Genomic DNA, 10,464 nt, shown 5'->3' on the forward strand with positions numbered 1-10,464 from the left:
TCTGACCACAACCCTCCTGTTTTTCCCTTTCATTTATTTTTTTCACTGGTCCACATGAAGAGACTATATAACAAATAACCTAAGCCAAGGACCTCTCAAATTAGAGACCAGCCGTAATGGCAGAGAAGTTTCAACTATAAATAGTAAGAGAGTCTGCCTCTCCCCAAGTGAATGGTCCACTCAGGCAGGACTTCTACCCCTTCATTAGGCACGCCCGGCTCTGTTCTGGACTGCTGGAGGCAGCTGGATGGATGTAGGAGCTTGGGAGCACTTTCTAGACACGTCACACAAACTTTCAGCAAGGGAGTATCTCCTCTGCTGGGACAGAGGTCATCTGAGCTTTAACAGAAGGCCCAGTTACCCTCTTGGGACACATCCTTCAACTCATAGTACCATTGTCCTTATGCTACAAAGATGCATAGAAAGGTTAAGCAACTGGCCTGGCATCATATATAGTAGTTAAGGTGTGAAGACAGGTCCTGAACCCAGGGATTCTCATTCCAGGGATTGTGTTACTTCCCTAAGAGAAACCAATCTGAACCAGCCCTAAGGCAGATCACTGGCAGGGCCCAAAGGGCTCTGGCTTCCGCCTGATGTAGTTTATCCTGATCAAGATAAGAGATAAACAGTATCTGGCTATACTTAAGGAAAAAGGGAAAGAGGAAGAAAGGAAAGACTGACCCGGAAGATGATATTTAGGTTCCTCGGAGGCAGGGGGATGTCATATCCAGAAGGATGCAGCATGCAGGAACCATAGAGAGCTGGGATGAATCCTCAGAAATGGGATCCTCCATGAGGAAAACCACATTCTCTTTTAGTAGCAATGCATGTGACTGGCACCCATAGAAAGAGGTTGCTTTGAGAAGTGAGCAGGCTGCCATTGTCTGGCTTCTGTGCTTGTAACACATTGTTGGATGCTTGGTAATTTGTAAAAGAAGTGTATTGTGGCTCACCATTCTGAAGTTTAAAAGCAGGGTGCCCACATCTGCTTGGCACCTACAAGGGCCTCAATGGCAGAAGAGAAGCACAGCGCAGAGGGAGGGCAGAGGAGGCAGGCTCCTTTTGTCCTAGCTGATCTGGAAAGAACAAATCCACTTCTGCCATAACTACTCCAGTCTCTTGGGAAAGACATTAATCCATTCATGAAGGCGATACCCCCCAGGACCCATTACCTCTTACAGGCCCTGTCACCTCAAAACACAGTTACATTGATGACCAAGCCTAAACATGAGTTTAGGTGGAGACAAAACCCCCTTTTCAAATCATAAGTGGTAGCCCAGAGCCACAGCCCTTGTTCCTCAGAGCCAGCAAGCACAGGAGCCTATGGGTCTTTTCCCTGAGGATATCAGAACCACAAACTCTTTTGGTTGTCTATCCTCAAGTTCATGGAGCTCCTAAATCTCTAAGCTGAAGGAGTCCTGGGCCACCATCCAAGAGAGCTGCCTGGCTCTTGGTCTGTGCTTCCTTCTAGCTTCTGCCTCTCTGGTCAGAGAGCGACATCCCAGTAGTTACAATAAGTTTGTGGACATAGTGTCAGAGGGCAGAGGACAGGACATCTCTAATAGATGGGGAGGATTATTCCTGGAATCCAGATGTTCTAATGTAAACAGGCTGAGTATCAAGCACAGAAGTTCTCTGCATGGCCCAGACTTCAGAATGATGTGCAGAAATAAGAGGTTATAGGCTTATGTTGGGCGCTGTGGCTCACGTCTGTAATCCTAGCTACTCAGAAGGCTCAGATCTGAGGATGGCAGTTCAAAGCCAGCCCGGGCACTAAAAAGTCTATGAGAGACTTATCTCCAATTAACCTTAAGAAAACCGGAAGTGGCGCTGTGGCTCAAGGGGTAAGGCAGTAGCCTTGAGCTGAAGAGCTCAGGAACAGCGCTCAGGCCCAGAGTTCAATTCTCATGACCAACCAAAAAAAGAGAAAGGAAAAGAAAAAAAAGAAAGAGAAAGAAATAATAGGTTTGTGACACAAGAAGTACGTTTTGAATCTCTAATCATGTACAAAGAGGGACTATCTTCATTCTTTGTTCTGGAGAAGAAAAAAATCCCTTGATATTAAGATTAATTGATTAAATATATTATTATTGTGGACTTGGAATTTCCTGCCTTAATGGAGTATAATCTATTTGGAAATACATGTCTAATCTAATTTATCCTCTTAACATTAAATTCTTATTTGGTGTGTAGAGCAAGGCAGGAAACCTTTTCCTTTTTTTAGAGTAGAATTGGTCAAGTATAATAAATCAACAGGTATAAAGATTAAAAAAATGAATGAACATGGAGCCAGGAGTTTGGCCTAGTGATAGAGTGCTTGCCTAGCATGCACAAAGACCCAGGTTCAATTCCTCAGTACCACGTACATAGAAAAAAGCCGGAAGTGGTGCTGAGGCTCAAGTGGTAGAGCTCTAGCCTTGAGAAAGTCCAAGGACAGTGCTCAGGCCCTGAGCTCAAGCCCAGGACTGGCCAAAAAAAAAAAAAAAAGAAGTCAAATGCTGGGTACAGCCGCTTTCACTTGGACAGACAGTAACCAAGTCTGCTCTTGGGGGTCCCTCTAGTTCCCTCTTTGCCAACTTACAGTAGAGCTCACTGCCTAATGTTCACCAGGATCCTGGTCCTGGCTGGCCCTCAGGGTGACCACGCTGGAGCTCCAGATCTATCCAGATCACCCAACGGCTGGCCTGAAGGGCGAGACAAGGCACCACAGAGACCATTTTTGCCTGGCCTAGATGCTCTGGGACCTGTCTCTGTAGTAAGAAGGCTGGCTTCTTTCTCCCATGGAGAACACTTTAACTAATGAAGTCAGAGCCTCACCTATTTACAGGTCCTCACTTCCCCAGTCACTGAGGGCAGGTACTAATTAATTAAGACTCAAAAGCCCTGGAGTCTGAAGATGATTCCCCTAACCTCGTTTTGCCACAGTAGCTAGGACTCTGCTTCCCTGCCAAGGCCCCAAGGACCCAGTCCTGGCTCCATCCTGGCAGCCTGGCATCTATGGTCCCCGGTTCAGGTCATGGCTTGGTGGCAGGGTGGGGAGGCTTTGTAGTTCTAATGACTCTGTGACACTCACACAGGGCCTGCTTCAGATTGGACAGATCACAAGCTTTGTAGTGGTAGACACTGTATTCTCCCCTTGGGCCTTAAACACAAAAACAACAAACAGCTTTATTGAGACAGAAGTCACATAACGCACACTTGGCCTATGAGAATGTCCAATTCAACGATGTTCAGTATAGTCACAGCATTAGGTATCTTTCACCACAATCAATTTTGGAACATCCTCCTTACCGCAGAAAGAAACTCTATACATCATGGCGATTTTCTTGGTTTTATCCCCAGCCCTTTGCAGCCATGAATTAACTTTCTGTCTCTATAGATTTACCTATTCTGGATTGTTTTTAATTTACTTTCTTGTAGTGAATATATGTAATGTAAGAATAAAAAATAACATGAAACATACTCCCTTGATTTAACTCATTCCTCTGAGATTTAACATAGTTTGCCATATTTGCTGAGTGGGGGGGGCTGTGCACACACATGCAGATTTTGAGGAAACAAGGTTAATCCTAATGGGACTGTTTTTCTGGTTACACATAATGAGCACCACAGTAGCCAAGCATGTTTCTGTCATTTCAGACTCACCTGCTGAAGGTTCCACCCACTCAAGACCTCAGAGTGACATTGACCAGTCCAGAGCTCACCTTCAGAATAGTGTGCCAGAGCTGGGGAAAACAGAGGCAGGAGGAGCAGCAGGCTGGGGCGCTGGTTTTGCTGGAGGAGAAATAAGAGTACTGGGGGTACTTGAAAAAATAACCCTAGAAATGGGGATCCTTTAAGCAGTCCTGAGGCTTGAACTCAGCGGCTGGGCACTGTTCTTGGACACTTTTTGCTCAAGGCTAGCACTCTGCCACTTGAGCCACAGAGCCACTTCCGGCTTTTTCTGAGGATGTGGTACTGAGGAATTGAACCCACGGCTTCTGGGTTAGCACTCTACCACTAGGCTATGCTCCAGCCCCTACAATACATCTTGATCAGGGTCAACCCTTTCAACATTCTCATCCCCCTTTGATCCACAATGAATTTTTGACTGCATTCCCCCTTTTCCCTCTTTCATTATTTACCCCTCTCTCTTGGGCTCCCCTCTCCCCACTTCAAGTCCCCATATCCTGTGGCCTCATTCCCATTTCTCTTAAGAGTAGGATTGTTGGAAGGTCACTATCAGGATAAGAAGATGCCAAAAGGTTTTCCAAGATGCTGCGTGCATACTTTTCCATTCTCTCTAGCCACATCCTATTGCTTCGTGTCCTGATCAGCTCTTGACATTGTCAATTCTCTTTTTTTTCTTTAAACCATTCTAATAGGAATGGGGTGGTATTCCTTTTGGTTTTAGTTTGCCATTCCCTAACGGCTAACAGACTGAATTGATGGCTTTTGGACAAGCAATTCTCGGGTATGTAGGGCATGGCTAGCCGGGTCTCCAGATCCAAATGCTGGTCTTTTGGGGACTGGGAGTGGGTGACAGGCTCAGGTCCAGGCCAGGTTCATTACTTGGTTTAAAATGAGCATTATCTGCAGCTCTACTATTCCCTGTCCCTTAACCTGTGCTGAGCCTGCTGGTGGGGCAGTGATGAGGAGAGGGTGAAAAATACCTCCAATCACACACAGTGGCCCCTGGCAGGGTGTGGACAACAATGGGAGTAAACCATAGAATGGAGTTGCCTCTACCAAACGCCCAAGTCAAATGCCCCATGGTTGCCTCGCATGAACTCTACTCCAACCAAAAGACATGCTGCCCAGGTAATGGGTGAGGCTCCCCAAATGGGGGCAGGGTCTGCCTCTGTACCCAGAATTGCCTCTCCAGGGACTCCCCACCAGATCCTGTCATCTGGCTCTTGCTATCTGGAGTCCCAAGAGAAGTGTCACATAATACAATCTCAGCTTTCACTCCAACTATCCAGAATAGCCCAAACCCAGGCCTCCAGTTTTTCATTTTCCTTTCTCTGCCATTGACCATATCCATGACTGATACCCAAGTGCAGCTCCAGGCTCACTCAGGCTTGAGTTGAAAAGTACTTGATGATCATCAAGAAGGCCAAGGGTCCATGGCTCATCTAACCCTGGCATGTCTCCCTAGATGTGCTGGGAGCCCAAGGACACTCTTCTCCCCATGGGTGGGATTGGAGCCTGTTGGGGGGAGAGGCCTGAGGATCCATCTATCTAGCCATTTGGTTCCTTCCATTGCTCATTTGGTAAGCAGCCAGTGTATCCTCTCTTTTCTGTACAGGGCCCAGTCTGTGCAGGAAGGATACCAGGCAGAGCTCAGAGGATATTTTAGGGGTGATTTGTATCCTGAGGGAGAACCATGCCACTGAGTAATGCACTCCACATCTGAAGCTCTAGGTGGTGCCAATTGACCTTTCCTCCCCTGTAGGGTAGTCTACCCAGTGCTTCCACATTCCTCCTCTCTCCTGAGGCACGGTGACCACCTCTACCAGACTCACCTGGCAGGGAGTCTGGCTCACCCCTCTGGCTCTGCCTGGGTCATCAGCAGGAATGCATGACTTGGGTTCAAGGATGCCTAGGTTGGATCGTGTGGCTTGTGTCCATACACCTCCTCACCAGGCCTCTTTTCCAGAGGTCCTCAAGCTATCATCACCATTCAGTGTCTGGCTCTAGCTTTCCTATCAAAGCCAAAGGGAGTATCCCTGATAGAGAATGACAGCTGTGGATGCAGTTCTGAGCTGTGCCGGGCACTGCCTGGCCTCCTCACAGCCTTATCTCCCACGCTGGGTCAGAGTCCAAGCCTTGCCCAAATGATGCTGGCCTTGGACTGACTCATCTCCATTCTCTGAGCCTGGATTCCCCAGCCCTATGGCTGCAATAGCCTGGCTGACAGGTAGGTTGAACCCAGCAGACCTGACCAGGCAGGCTCTTGTCTCTCAATGCTTCAGTGGATAAGGTGGGTGGGAGGCTTGTATGTGCTTCCATGGGCAGAAAACAGGCCAAGGTGGTCACAATGACCAAACCAGTGACTACTGAGAAACAATGTCCTCCCTCTCTCAAATTGAGCCCAGAAGGCCAAAGCATGGAGGTCCTGGGAGCTCTCAGAGTGCAAGCAGAACAGCTTGGCCATTTCTGGCTACAGCCTCAGTGCCCTATCTTTCTCTTTCTGGGTCTCTGTTTCATCGTATATCAAAGGAGGGCCTACTTCTAGCTGTGAACATAACACCAAAACTCCAGATTTATGATCAGTACCCAGGCAAAGAGCCAAAGATCAAACCAAATTCTCCCACTGGTCTGATTCAGATCTTGTGACAAGAGATTTAGATGCAGACCTCCAGTGGATATTTGTTCACTATAAACATTTGGCATCAACCAGCCAGCAAGTTACCACCTGAGCCAGAGAAGCAGGAAGGAATAACTCCTATTTGTCTTCTCAAACCTACTTTGGAACTCCGGGCCAAGCATTTTGACCCTCAAAGGCCCAGATTGCAGGGATGGCATATAGTCCAGGCTCTGCAAGTCCCTGTGCCAGGGTCCAGTGTCAGATCAGTCAGATGAAATGACATTCTCTTGCAGTCATCCATTCCAGGTGGCCCAATGCTTAAAGGATCCTCATTTCTAGGGCTATTTTTTCCAAGTACCCCCAGTACTCTTACTTCTCCACCAGCAAAACCAGCACTCCTGCCTCTGTTTTTCCCAGCTCTGGCATACTGTTCTGAAGGAGATCTCTGGATTGGTGACTGTCTCTCAGAGGTCATGAGTGGGTGGAACCTTCAGCAGGAGAGTCTGAATTGACAGAAGAAACATGCTTGGCTACTGTGGTGCTCATTGTGTGTAACCAGAAAAACAGTCCCATGAAAAGGCTAGGTGATCACAGCTGTGTCAAATTGGGATGTTTAACCTTTCTTCCTGACTGGCTTCCCCGTGCCTCTTCTTCAGTTCTGAGATTGGGACCCCGCCATGGGAAATTGAAGCTCCTACAAGTTCAAAGTTATGACTCCAGAAAATCCATCAGTGCCTGAGGAATTTGGGGCAAGAAAGAGTCATAGTGTCCTTGAGTCACAGGTGACTGAGCCTCTGGAAGCCAGCTCCGATGGAGAGATGACACACACGAGTTAGCAGCTGCCTGCTGGACCCAGGAGAACATCTGTGCTCCCCATCTGCACCTCTGTGAAGGATGGCTGCTCAGGTAACTGGTGATGGACAGGTGGGTGGGGACGTGCGTGCTTTGGCTCAAGTCTCATCTCCATTTAATCATTTCAGGCTTCGCCCTGAGACCAATCAGCCATCGTTCCATCCATTCGTCATTTCAACAATGAGGGTTCGGTGAGGATGGATGACAGCAGTGCCACCAGAGCCAAAAGAGGGCCGGGTGGCTTGGGCTAGTGGTGACTGCTCTTTTTCTTGCCCTGCATCCTCCTTTATTGTGATCTCACCCTTTCATAGGGAACTTGCCCTCCTTTCTTCTTTTTTTTCTCTTTTTTTTTTTCTTCTTCTTCTTCTTCTTCTTCTTCTTCTTCTTCTTCTTCTTCCTCTTCCTCTTCCTCTTCTTCTTCTTCTTCTTCTTCCTCCTCCTCCTCCTCCTCCTCCTCCTCCTCCTCCTCCTCCTCCTCTTCTTCTTCTTCTTCTTCTTCTTCTTCTTCTCCTTCTCCTTCTCCTTCTCCTTCTCTTCCTCCTCCTCCTCCTCCTCTTCCTCCTCCTCCTCCTCTTCCTCGTCCTCCTCCTCCTCCTCTTCTTCTTCTTCTTCTTCTTCTTCTTCTTCCTCTTCCTCTTCCTCTTCTTCTTCTTCTTCTTCTTCCTCCTCCTCCTCCTCCTCCTCCTCCTCCTCCTCCTCTTCTTCTTCTTCTTCTTCTTCTTCTTCTTCTTCTTCTTCTTCTCCTTCTCCTTCTCCTTCTCCTTCTCTTCCTCCTCCTCCTCCTCCTCTTCCTCCTCCTCCTCCTCTTCCTCGTCCTCCTCCTCCTCCTCTTCTTCTTCTTCTTCTTCTTCTTCTTCTTCTTCTTCTTCCTCTTCCTCCTCCTCCTCCTCCTCCTCCTCCTCCTCCTCCTCCTCCTCCTCTTCTTCTTCTTCTTCTTCCTCCTCCTCCTCCTCTTCTTCTTCCTCTTTCAGTTTTAAGTCTTGAATTCTGGGCCTGGGCATTGTCCCTGAGCTCTTGAGCCACAGTTGGTTTTCCAGTGGTTAATTGGAGCTAAGAGTCTCAAGGTCTTTAGTGCCCAGACTTTGAACTGCAATCCTCAGGTATCAGGCTCCTGAGTAGCTTGGATTACAGGTGTGAGTCTCTGCACTGGGCTGTTTCTTTTCTTTTCTTTTCCTTTAAGACCTAGAGTCCACATATGAGAAAAAAAATACCTGATATTTTGTCTTTCCAAGTCTGGCTTATTTTTCTTAACATTATAAGCTCCAGTTCCCATCTTTCTGCAAGTGACATAATTGTGATGGCTGAATAATACTCCACTGTGTGTATTTGTTACATTTTATCCATTCATCCATTGACGGGCTCCTGGACTAATTCCATGACTTGGTTATTATGAATAGTCTGCACTTTTTGGAAAAATTGAACATATATTTATCATATATAATCCAGGCATTTTACTCTTAGCTATTTCTCCAGCAGCAATAAATGTTTATATTTACATAGATACTTCACATGGAACATTTGTAGTACATGTATTTGGAATAGTTCCAGACTGGAAACAACCCACATATATATATATGTAGATGACAAACTGTGATATAATCCAGAAGCGGAGGTGTGGCTCAAGTGTTAGAGTGCCAGCCTTGAATGATAAAGCTTCTAAGAATGCAAGGCCCAAGTTCAAACCCCAGTATTGACATTAAAAAAAATTGATAAGCTGGTCATGGTGGCTTATACCTGTAATCTTAGCTACTCAGAAGGCTGAGATCTGAGGATTGCAGTTCAAGGCCAGCCTGGGCACTAAAGTCCATGAGACTCTTATCTCCAATTAACCACTCCAAAACCAGAAGTGGCACTGTGGCTCAAGGGGTATGGCAGTAGCCTTGAATTGAAGAGTGCAGGGACAGTACCCAAGGCCACAATTCAAACCCCATGACCAAAAAAAAAATTGACAAGTTGTGGTATAATCCATATAATGGAATAGTACTCAGAAAAGAGACGGAATCAATTCTGGTTAAATACATACACAGCTATCAAAGTAATCATGGAGGAGAAAAATTCAAAACAGTACATACTGGATGATCCCGTTTATTTAAAAATTCAAAGACTGCCTTTGCAGACGCTGCTTTCCCTTGTGGTTACCAGCTATCAGCCATGGTCAACCCCACCGTGTTTTTCAACATTGCCACCGACAGCAAGCCCTTGGACCATGTCTGCTTCAAGCTATTTGCAGACAAATTTCCAAAGACAGCAGAAATTTTTTTGTGCTCTGAGCACTGGAGAGAAAGGATTTGGCTATAAGGGTTCCTGCTTTCACAGGATCATCCCTGGATTCATGTGCCAGGGTGGTGACTTCACATGCCATAATGGCACTGGTGGCAAGTCCGTCTACGGAGAGAAGTTTGAAGATGAGACTTTCATCCTGAAGCATACAGGTCCTGGCATCTTGTCCATGGCGAATGCTGGACCAAACACAAATGGCTCCCAGTTTTTTATCTGCACTGTCAAGACTGACTGGTTGGATGGCAAGCATGTGGTGTTTGGGAAGGTGAAAGAAGGCATGGAAGTTGTGGAAGCCACGCAGAGCTTTGGGTCTGGGAATGGCAAGACCAGCAAGAAGGTCACCATTACTGACTGGGGACAACTCTAATACATTTGACTTGGTTTCTCTTAACTGTCAGACCATTTCTTCTGTAGCTCAGGAGAGCATCCTTCCACCCCATCTACTTGCAATATCCTATCCTCTTTGTGCTCTCACTGCAGTTCTGTCAGTTTCATGTTTTCCTTACTCCCTTCCAAATCTAGCTGGATTGCAGAGCCAAGTTTATGATTATGAATAAAAACTAAACAAAAAAATTCAAAGATTGTAAACTCACCTATAGTGGGAATGGGAAGGAGAGATTACAAAGGGGCAGAAGGAAATGCCCGGGGGTGATGAGTGTGTTCCCTGTCTTTCTAGGATTAACTCCATAAATGCACACGTGTGAATTGTCAAATTGGACACTTCAAGAATGTATAATATATATGATATGTATTATATATGCAAAAATTATCCTTAAATAAAGCTATTTAATAAAAGAAAATGAGAGAGTCAAAGGGAGCCAGGCAGTGGTGGCTCACCTGTAAATCCTAGCTACTCAGGAGGCTGAGACCTGAGGACCATGGGTTTGAAGTCAGCCCAGGAAGGAAAGCCCTGGGTTAATTAGATTCTTATCTCTAATTAACCAACATAAAACTTGATGTAATGCTGTAGCTCAAAGTGGTAGAGAGCTGTCCTTGAGTACAAAGGATCAGGGATAGAGCCCAGGCCCAGAGTTCAAGCCCTA

At 46.5% G+C, this 10,464-nt stretch overlaps 1 pseudogene; it reads left to right on the plus strand.

Annotated features, from left to right (window-relative positions):
* Positions 1-9,380: 9,380 nt before the first annotated feature.
* Positions 9,381-9,788, plus strand: LOC150046948 (peptidyl-prolyl cis-trans isomerase A pseudogene; annotated as a pseudogene).
* The last annotated feature ends 676 nt before the right edge of the window (positions 9,789-10,464 follow it).

This window comes from Megascapheus bottae, chromosome 24 (genome assembly GCF_031878675.1).
Source record: "Megascapheus bottae isolate mThoBot1 chromosome 24, mThoBot2.hap1, whole genome shotgun sequence".
NCBI lineage: Eukaryota > Metazoa > Chordata > Mammalia > Rodentia > Geomyidae > Megascapheus > Megascapheus bottae.